This window comes from Sus scrofa, chromosome 18 (assembly GCF_000003025.6).
Source record: "Sus scrofa isolate TJ Tabasco breed Duroc chromosome 18, Sscrofa11.1, whole genome shotgun sequence".
Classification (NCBI taxonomy): Eukaryota; Metazoa; Chordata; class Mammalia; order Artiodactyla; family Suidae; genus Sus; species Sus scrofa.
Window position 1 is genome coordinate 6,361,637 of NC_010460.4, and position 10,089 is coordinate 6,371,725.

The 10,089-nt window shown below is 51.6% G+C and overlaps 1 long non-coding RNA gene across 13 annotated transcripts; it reads left to right on the forward strand.

Annotated features, from left to right (window-relative positions):
- On the forward strand, positions 1,807 to 10,089 carry GIMAP5. 13 transcript variants are annotated; one of them, XR_002340495.1, is made up of 7 exons: positions 2,037 to 2,295; positions 2,700 to 2,795; positions 4,284 to 4,367; positions 6,300 to 6,348; positions 7,421 to 8,074; positions 8,310 to 8,587; positions 8,697 to 8,850. It is a non-coding gene; the product is annotated as a GTPase, IMAP family member 5 (long non-coding RNA). The 13 variants fall into 13 exon arrangements; XR_002340496.1 differs by adding an exon at positions 9,329 to 10,089 and having other exon boundaries at positions 1,807 to 2,295; positions 6,300 to 8,587; positions 8,697 to 9,182; XR_002340486.1 differs by adding an exon at positions 5,302 to 5,755 and having other exon boundaries at positions 2,021 to 2,295; positions 7,421 to 8,850.

Below are 10,089 nucleotides of genomic sequence, written 5' to 3' on the forward strand. Positions count from 1 at the left end.
GAAATTTCCAGGCTAGGGGTCGAATCAGAGCTGCAGCTGCCAGCCTATACCACTGCTGCAGCAATGCTGGATCCGAGCCAGGTCTGCGACTTACACCACAGCTCACGGCCATGCTGGATCCTTAACCCACTGAACGAGGCCAGGGATGGAACCCGCATCCTCATGGATACTAGTCGGGTTTGTTACCACTGATCCATGACGGGAACTCCGCGGAGGTAGAATTTTTGAGGACTGGCTATCTCGCAGGCTCCTCTGTAGGAATAATATTTGCTGTTCTTCACTGCAGCTGCATGGGCAAAGGAACAATTTCCCTCCTTCTTTATTTTGGGCATTTCTTTCATCAGCAATTAGAAGTACCTGTGGTTTGAAGAGCCATCCCTGGAATTCCACAAGTTAGCTGTGAAGGGAAAAGAGGAATCCTGAATAGCCACTAAACTCTAAACATGGAAAGGGGCAGAAAAGAAGTGTTAACTGGTGTTGTGCTGAGGAGGTAATGTTTTGCTTTCTTGAGTCATAAATACAGGCCCTTTTTGAATTAATAAGAAAAATGCAGGAGTTCCCCTTGTGGCTCAGTGGGTTAAGAACTGGACATAGTGTCCATGAGGAGGCAGGTTCGGTCCCTGGCCTCGCTCACTGGGTTAAGCATCTGGAGTTGCCATCAGCCATGGTGTGGGTCACAGAGCCAGCTCAGATCTGGCATTGCTGCGGCTGTGGTGTAGGCCGGCAGCTGCAGCTCTGACTGGACCCCTAGCCTGGGAACTTCCATATGCTGCAGGTGCAGCCCCAGAAAGAAAAAAAAGATGCACCTAATTTAACAGAATAATCAGCTTAGTATATGTACAGGCTGTTTAGAGGAAAAAGGGTATAACTGTTCCCAGTAGAAGGTTATCCCATTTCAGCCTATGTAGTGGTTAAGGAAATGCCTAAAGCTTTTCTTCAGTGATTAATTCGCGTTTTTCCTAATGCGCAGAAAGTAGCTGATCAACATGCATAGCTCTATGTTGTGGGCACGTGAGTAGTAGCCTTGCCAGGCTGGTGAGGTGGATGACTCAATGGTTTACCTTAACCATGAATGTTTTGCTACCTTTGAGCAATGTCCCTTTCTTGTGTATCCAATATTTACAAAATATGTACTGAGATGACTGGATAAATTGGCTTCAGGCATGAAGCTATTCATGATTTTAGGGTGGATAAATATCTGGCAAAGATAATTATTTTTATTTTGAAGGAGTCGATATTTAACCGTCCCCCCACCCCAGCCGCAAAAATGCAACCTTAGAGGCATTTCTAGCTGGCAGAGAAAAAACAATATCTTCTGTATGTTAAAAGTATGCCTTTCTGGGAATTCCCCTCGTGGCTTAGTGGTTAACGAATCCCATTAGGAACCATGAGGTTGCGGGTTTGATCCCTGGCCTTGCTCAGTGGGCTAAGGATCTGGCTTGCCGTGAGCTATGGTGTAGGTTGCAGAAGTGGCTCAGATCTGGTGTTGCTGTGGCTGTGGCGTAGGCCGGTAGCTACAGCTCCGATTAGACCCCTAGCCTGGGAACCTCCATATGCTGTGGGAGTGGCCCTAGAAAAGGCAAAAAGACAAAAAAAAGAAAAAAAAAGTATGCCTTTCTGTCCTCTACAGCAGGAGGGCATTTATCCAGTTCAATCAGTGTAAAAAGTATTATTATTTGAAGTGTGAAAATTACAGTATTAATAGGGGAGAATATTTTGGTAAGTCAAGAGCGGCTTTCATTGCGATGTGAAGTGTGGCTGTTTTCTGCAGTATAAACGCTCTCCCCTCCAAACCAAGCAAGAATCAAGAGTTACCTGCGTTTCCATTTCCTACTTAGAGTTGCTTTTCTAGAGTTCATCTGAACCCAAAGATGCAAGTAGTGGCTCAAGCTCTGCCCCCTTGACCCTCAGCATGGCTCCAGAGGGGCGCTCAGCCCCCACGACCCAGGGCCCCCAGCAGGGCCTTTGCAAGGATGAGGTTAACTAGGGCGGTAGGAGGAAACCAGAGCACACCCTTCCTGCAAGTGCTCAGCATTTTGCCCACATCGCACCCTGGGTAGGGGCGGATGTGTCCTTGGGTTCTGCGGCCGTGCAAGTTCACCTAGGTGCAGAAACCTACCCAACTTTATTTTCCCCTCACGTCCAAGCAAGGGCGACCTGAGGACAGGCCAATGGACAGAGAAATAAGAGGCGGCCAGAGCCGTACAAAGTCTCATGCAAGATGCCCGCCCTGAGTTCAGCTTTGGCTGCAGGTCTCTAGAATTACATACACGAAGCTGTCTTTGTGCAGAAGAGGTAAACGGTGGGCCGGGCGAGATGCGTGTTGGTCCAGGTGGGGCCAGTGAAAGGCTGAGGATGCCTGCTTTGGGATGCACCTGTGCCCCTGATGTTCACCAGCTTCTCTGGGTCTCCCGACTGATTCAGACAGGGAAATGGCACAAAAGCTTTACAGAGCTGTGGTGGGGAGAAGGAAATGGAGCTGTTATTAAAAAGAAATCAGACCAAAACCAAAAAATACTCCTCTTCCTCTGATGGCACCCTCTGAGGGCTTTTGACTCATTCTGAGGCTGTCTTGGCAAGAACAGCACACGCTGGTCTTTTGCGGCCCCGGGAGAACGCAGTCCCTCTCTCTCTCTCGTGGGTAGCATGTGTGGCCCGCTTTTTTTTTCACTTCTCACTGCTCTTGTGTTTGTTTGAAGAGACTAGAAGCCAATGAGAGAGGCTGCCAAGGAGCGGAGGGAGGATAGTTTCAAGACTGCGCGTGGGACTTGCAAGACTTTTCCAGGACCGACCAGGTAACAGGGCTTGGCTCCTCTCTCCCCGCCGCCCCTCTCCCACTCACCCCAGCTCCCTCGGTAATAATCTGCGTCAGTTTGCACATGATTTTTCTAAGCCTCAGTGTCACTGTTCCTAAATAATTAAGGTCAGGAGTTCTAGAGCCTAAAGCCCCGAATAAGTGCAAGCAGAAAATATTGCTGATATTGTCTTTTTTAGAACCTAAACTTTTGAACAGAATGAGCTCAGACAGCAGCCCTTTGGTGCTGACTGGCTTGTTTATTTCTCGTGTTTGTGCAAAAGTTTTGCACATATACAGCCAGTGGCTGTTGCACCGCGTCTGGGTGTAAGTATTGAGTTTTTGACACGTCTCGGGGCAAGAGAAGATGACCTGACCCTCCTCCCTCGATCTGCTCCCAGAAGCCATCCGATGCCCTTTGTGGAGCCGGCTGAAAAGTTGGCCTGGTGATTTGAATTTGACGGGAGGTCTGTTGCATTCATGACTCCAGGGAAAGTTGCAATTTTAAAGAGAGCAGAAAGATTTCAGGAACAGGACGCATGATGATCTAGTCAGGCAAAACATTTGCTTTCCTATTTTTTTTGGCCACGCCCACAGCATGCAGAAATTCCTGGGCCAGTGACCTGAGCCACAGCAGTGATGACACCAGGCCCTTAACCTTTAGGTCCACCAGGGAACTCCATTTGCTTTATTTCTGAGAAATACAATTTATTATTTTAAAAAAGATTTTACCCCCCTTCCCCCCCATTCACCAGAATGGAGTTACACGGCTGTGATTCCTAGAGGATTATCCTGCCCCGCCCCTCTTGACAGTGACAGGGTCTCATGGCGGCACCTTGTTGGTGACAATGCGTGGGCCTGCCAGCCACTCCATCACACTCCAGTTGGGAAAGTGGGGGAGGCTGTCAGGAATCCTTCTGGCAAATGAGAGCAAGCTAACCTGCCCAGGTTGTAGCCCACTTCAGATGCGTTTTAGCCGCCTTTCCCATGTTCCCAAGGGTGCCTCTACCTCTTCTGTCCCCACCTGCTCCTCCCGGCCCTGCCCGGTGGAGATGGTGTGGGATGTGGGGCTGCCCGAGGATGGGAGAAGGAATCACCTTCCTTTCCAGCCTTCAGCAGGAGCTGCTCTCTAAACTGGTCCAGCCAGCCTCCACGTGCAGGGAGAGGCGCGCCTGGCCAAGCCTGGTCTCTGATAACATTTTAAAGGAATGTTAATGAGATGGCTCTGACAAGAGGGAGCTGGGTGGTTGGCCAGGAGGAAGCATGATGATGGTGGCATCAGGAGGGGACTGATGGGGCAACCGGGCCCAGGGGTCTGCAGGGGACAGAGTGGGGTGTGGTGGGGGGGCGGGGGGGCAGCTGGGACATGGTGGCCACCTTCTGGCCGGCACTGGGGCGCTTTGGATTGGAGAGGAAGGAAAGCCTCAAAAAATAATTGAGAAAGATGGTTCAGAGAAGGGGCCCCCTTTTCACTTCTCTTTCTACTCAGGCTGGACTCAGAGGGAGCAGCAGTTTCAGCTTCTCATTCTTGGAGGAGATGGCCTGCTACCAGTCGCTTGGCCAAACCCATCATGTGAGTAGCGTTGCTTTACCTGTTCCCCGGGGGACTGAGGGACAGCCAGAGGGAACCTGTCCCTCCCAGCACAAGGGGTAGGTGGCACATTCTGCACCTGCCAGCCCTCCCAGTGTGTCGGGAGATGCCGTGAAGGGGTTGCCACCTCCCTCTGATATCCTTTCTGCATCCTTTCTGGATGCAAGTGGCTTCATGTCCTTGCTATTCCATACCTGCCTGAAGCCTCAGTTTCTTCATATTTAAAAAGCCTAGACCTGGAGTTCCCATTGTGACTCAGCAGGTTAAGAACCTGACTGGTATCCATGAGGATGCAGGTTCGATCCCTGGCCTCACTCAATGGGTTAAGGATCCGGCGTTGCCGTGAGCTGTGGTGTATGTTGCAGATGCAGCTTGCATCCTGTGTTGCTGTGGCTGTGGTATAGGATGGCGGCAGCAGCTTTGATTTGGCCCCGAGTCTGGGAACTCACATATGCCTCAGATGTGGCCCTTAAATAGACAAAAACAAAACAAAACAAAACATCGATTTCTCCACTGGGCATCCTCTGTGTAACCACATTAAAAAATCCTCCCTATAGATTTTGTCCTTGAAAAGATCCAGCCAAAGATGAGAATTATTTTCAGGTGTGCTCCTTCTCCGAGTTTCAACAGCGACAATTAGCTGGAGATGTATGGTTTCTCCAGAAAAACAGGACCCATAGGATACACGTATGAAGACATTTATTTGAAGGTAGTGGCTCACGCAGTTATGGGGGCCGTCTGATCGAAGCTGGGTTTTGACATTCAAAGTAAAATAATTCCCAAGTCATTTATTTATGAAATTAGCTCTCCTTCAAAGGTAATAACCATGGCCATTTTCACGTGTGGAGGGCTAAATAACACCCTCTGTGGTGTGATCCCAAGGAAATCTGCTTATTCCTCAAAGTATCTTTTTCAGTGCACCTGTCCTCGAGGCTGAAACGCCACAGTTACTCCTTGAGCCCATTATAAGGAAAATACTCTGAGACTTTGCGCACGGCAAGGTCCTGCTGTAAATTTGGAAAGGATGTGAAGGTTGTTCCCAGGAGGAGGCTTGAGTGGCGTCCTTGGGTGGCGGCTGAGTGGCTCCCCCCCACTTGCTGAGCACAGGAAGTAGGAGGAAAAAAGAAGCACCAAGGAAAAGGCGCATGGGAGACAATGAAAGAAAGGAGGTGGGCAGGAGAGGGATGCCCTGAGGAAGCTACGGGTCTAGGACTGTTTGAGCAACACGGAAGCACAGAATTTTAGTAACGTAACAGCTGGTCTGAGCCCAACCAATCTGATCTCCGCTCTGATTACTGGACGTGCACTCCGCCCCCCATCCACCTGGACCAATGACAGTCTCCTGCTCCTGGCATGACCAGCTCACCCTGGTATGCAGGTCCTTTGATCAGGGGATCCTCTCAGCCTTGGGCAAACTGGGATGATGAGTGATTGCCCCCCCCCGCCCCCAATACAACCATCACCATGGAAACTTAGGGACGAATTTCTTTTGTGAGTTTACCAAAGGGGGGCATTTTGCCTGGCCAACTTGAGTTTGGGTGCCAGGACTGAGACTCTCAAGGCCGAGAGCCAGGATGCTCAGTGGAAATGACCACTCCCCTGTTTGGTCTTCTGGGCAGACAGTGTGATTTTTGTGCGTCCTGTTAGCTAATTGTAAGTGGTGGGAATTCACGTGCAGGTGCTCTCGTGTTGGGCTTGTCTGCATACGCTTCGTAAGGAAGCTCAGTCTAGCGCCAAGAGTGGCTGAGGGTCAGAAGAACCTGGGTTCTAGTCTCAGCTCATCCATTGAATTTCGTGTGACCTTCGGTAGCTGTTTTTTCTCTTCTCAATAGCCTCATCTATAAACTGTGATGTTTTGTGTTAGATGTTGCGTTCAGCTCCGGTGTGAACCCTCCCTGCCTGTTTTCCCTCTAGAACAAAATGGAAGGGCTTCAGAAGGCTGGGGAAGACGCATGCGCCACAGGTAAGGTCTAGCGGAGCCTGTCATGATGTTTGGGGGCCATGAACTCAGCACTGGGGCAGCAGACTTCCCACCTGCAGTGAGAGGTACAAGACTAGATTCACCCCAAGAAAAAGAAAATGCATTTCCCCCAGGAAATAGAACTTATTGGGCTACTTGCTGTCATACTCTCCTTAGTGAGGGTAAGGGGGTCATAGAAAGCTCTGAGCATCAGAAAGCCTTCAGGGTGAGAACTGAATAGGGAGAAGTTTCTGGAAAGTGTGCAAAAACCCAGCAACCCAAAAGGAACGACTCCTAAGCCTTTGGTCAGCTGGGGTGATTTATTCCACCAACCCTGTGTGAGTTCCCTTTATCCTCTGTGTAAGAATATTCACTCTGGGAGTTTCCACTGGTGCAGTGGGTTAAAAATCCAGCTGCAGCAGATGGAGCCTCTGTGGAAGTGCAGGTTTGATCCCCAGCCCAGTGCAGTGGATTAAAGGATCCTGTGTTGCTGCAGCTGCTCAGATTCCATCCCTGGCCTGGGAACTTCCATATCCTATTGTTACAGCTATAAAATTAAAAAAAAAAATTTACTTTGACCAGCTCTGTGATGGGAACAGAGAGTGGGGAGCCTAATTGATTGAGAGTGGTGCTATTTCTTCTGGGTCTTTGTCTTTCTATCGTTTGTTGTCTTCTTCCTCAAAAGACATGACTCTTTGAGTCAGTTCAGGCTGTTGAAACAAATGCCATAGACTGTGTAACCAACAACTATTTATTTCTCACTGGTTCTACTGTTTGGGGCGGGGGGAGTTCAAGGTCAAGGTGTGGTAGATCTGGTGTCCGGGGAGAACTCGCTTCCTGGTTGCTGTGTCCTCATGCCATAGAGAGAGCGCTGGTCCCTCCCTCTTCTTAGAAGGCCACTAATCCCATCATGGGGCCCCATCCTCAACCCTGGTCTAGACCTCATCACCTCTCAAAGACCCCAAGCCCAGATACCGTCGCACTGGGGACTAGGGTTTCAGGATATAAATTGGGGGGGGGGGGGACACATTCAGTCCGCAGCAATGACACATTACCTTTTCCTGTGCCCTGACAGCTGGAGGAGAAGGGAGCTTAAATCCAGGGTCATCTCCATTGAGGATCGTCCTGGTGGGCAAATCAGGCAGCGGGAAAAGTGCCACTGGGAACAGCATCCTCTGCCAGCACGTGTTCAAGTCCAAGCTGGGGACCCAGCCTGTGACCAGGACGTGTCAGGGGGCAACAGGCACGTGGCAGGGGAGGAGCATCCTGGTGGTGGACACGCCCTCCATCTTTGAGGCCAAGGCCCAGGACCAGGAGATGTACGAGGACATCGGGGACTGCTACCTGCTCTTGGCGCCGGGGCCCCACGTGCTGCTGCTCGTGACCCAGCTGGGGCGCTTCACAGATCAGGACGCCCTGGCCGTGATGAGGGTCAAGGAGGTGTTTGGGGCAGGAGCCCTGAGGCACACGGTCATCCTTTTCACCCACAGGGAGGACTTAGCGGGTGAGTCCTTGCATGACTACGTGGCAAACACAGACAACCTCAGGCTGAGGAGCCTGGTCCAGGAGTGCGGGAGCAGGTACTGTGCCTTCAACAACCGGGCCTCCGCCCAGGAGCAGAGGGACCAGCTGGCCGAGCTCATGGCCATGCTCGAGGGGCTGGAGAGCGAGCACCAGGGCGCCTTCCTCAGCAACGACCTCTTCTTTGAGGCGCAGATGCTCCAGCGAGGTGAGGCTGAGGCCCCCGGAGAGGGTCGCAGGCACTACCTGGCCAAGGTGCTGTCGCACATTGAAAAGCAAAAGCAAGATCTGCGACAGGCCCGGAGACACCGTGTGCTCAGAGGGCTTCTCCGTGTCAAAAACTGGATCGTGTCGCATGACGAGCTTTGTGTCTGTCTTGTTTGGTGCAGCTTCCTTTTCCTTCTTATTCTGCTGATCATCTGGTATCATCTTTAATTCTGCAGGTTGCCCGTTTGTCAGTTTCTAATGAATCGCCTCGCAGATTCATTGCTCAGTTCAGAAATAAATATTCTTGGTCTACAGAGGACATGTCATCTCTGCGGGGTCACGGCCCCTCTTCCTTGGACCTCTGCTTTGGTTCAGCCTCCACTGCTGCCTCCGTGAAGCCTTGAGCCTCAGAAGAGGATGACAGTGGCTCAGGTCCAGGCTTGCCTGGCTGGTATATACACAACCCCGCTTTCTTGGCAGGAGCCAGCTCTGGCCTGGTTCGGGCCAAGGGGAGGTGAGCAGAACTGGGGCCAGAAGCTTTCTTCTTTCGCAGGAGGGACCCTGCATGGAGAGGTCTCTCTTCTTCCTTTGGGCATGGTTGGATCTGAGTGTGATGCTTGCAGGTCCAGCAGCCACGTGGCTCCCAACCCGAGATTGAAGGCAACACTCAGAGCAGAGTGATGAGATCCATGCGGACCCCTGAACCAACCAGCCCTGAAGCCTACTCGATCTCTGGACTTCCAGGGAAGTCAGCCAATAAATTTCCTTATTGTCTAAGCTGTTGGAGTTTGTGTCTCTTTTACTGCATTTGAAAACATTTGAGCTAATAAAGAGTTCCTCATATCCCTTTTGAAAAAAAAAAAAAAAAAAGCCCTAAATCTCTCAGAACTTCCCTGTTCTCCTGCTTCCTGTGAGGAAGTGGCATTGAGAAGAAATAAACGGATTTCTCTTTTCTTGTTTCTAGAAACAGGAAAGGCCTCCTTCTACAACTAAAGTTCCTGCTACAGTGTAGACATTCAGTGAATCCCAAAGAACGTGAAAAATCCCTGTAGCTTCATCATTTTGGAGAAGGACAAAGGACGGGCGGGAGGAAACCAGACAGCCCCTAGGTAGGCTGCCCCTGCTTCCTTTACCCTTTGAGGGGGGAAGAGAGCTCATATCAGCTCCAAGGGGTTACTTTGGCCAGCAGTCATGTGTGAGTGGAGGTTTAGCAAAACCCTTGTTCCTTCCTCGGGTTAACCCTCCCTCCCCTTAGGCCCCTTGGAAATCAACCGAGGCGGAAGGTCTGCTGGCTTAACTGGGGAGCGCTGCTCCTGCTGTTGCGGGGAAACCTGGGCCTGGTCCGTCTACACGGAGCCCTCCCGCAGCCCTGGTCCCCAGTACGTTCCTGGGCTGACTTCCTGCCTGGTGCGGATGCCTCCCGGGATGAAGGATGAGACCGCCCAGCCCCGCCCAAAGGCTGCCTTTCTCTGTGCAGCCCACCTTTCCTCTGCGGGTCCCCGGCAGCAAAGGGAGCCACTGTCACAGGGCCCGACTTCCTCCCCGAGCTCGCTGGTGGTGACCGCTCGCTGCCAGTTCCACCTCCTCCGCGTCTCCGGTACCCGGGACCCAGTCCCCCCCATCCCACTCCTCGTGTAATGGCCCCTGACGTCTGAGAAGTCCATCTTCTTCTCTCCTCGGTGTTATATCCCTTGCTCCCAGGCTCACACTTATTTTTCTTCAACTGCCACATGGCTGCAGCATCATCTTCCCAAAACTGAACCCCGAAGGTCACGCCCAGGGCCTCCCCCAGCCTCCGCTCCCTCTGTGCGCCTCATTCTGTGATTCTCACTCTTCTCCTTGACCGTGGGCTCCCTCCACCCAAAACGACTCCCCAGAGGGGTCTGCAAGTTCCTAGAAGCCGCAGCCCCACCCCCGCTAGGGCACCTCTGACCCTGAGCCCCAACGCTCCTGGGGGACACATCACCGCCAGATAGATTTCTCTCGCATGCATTTAAAAAATTTTATTGAAGACTA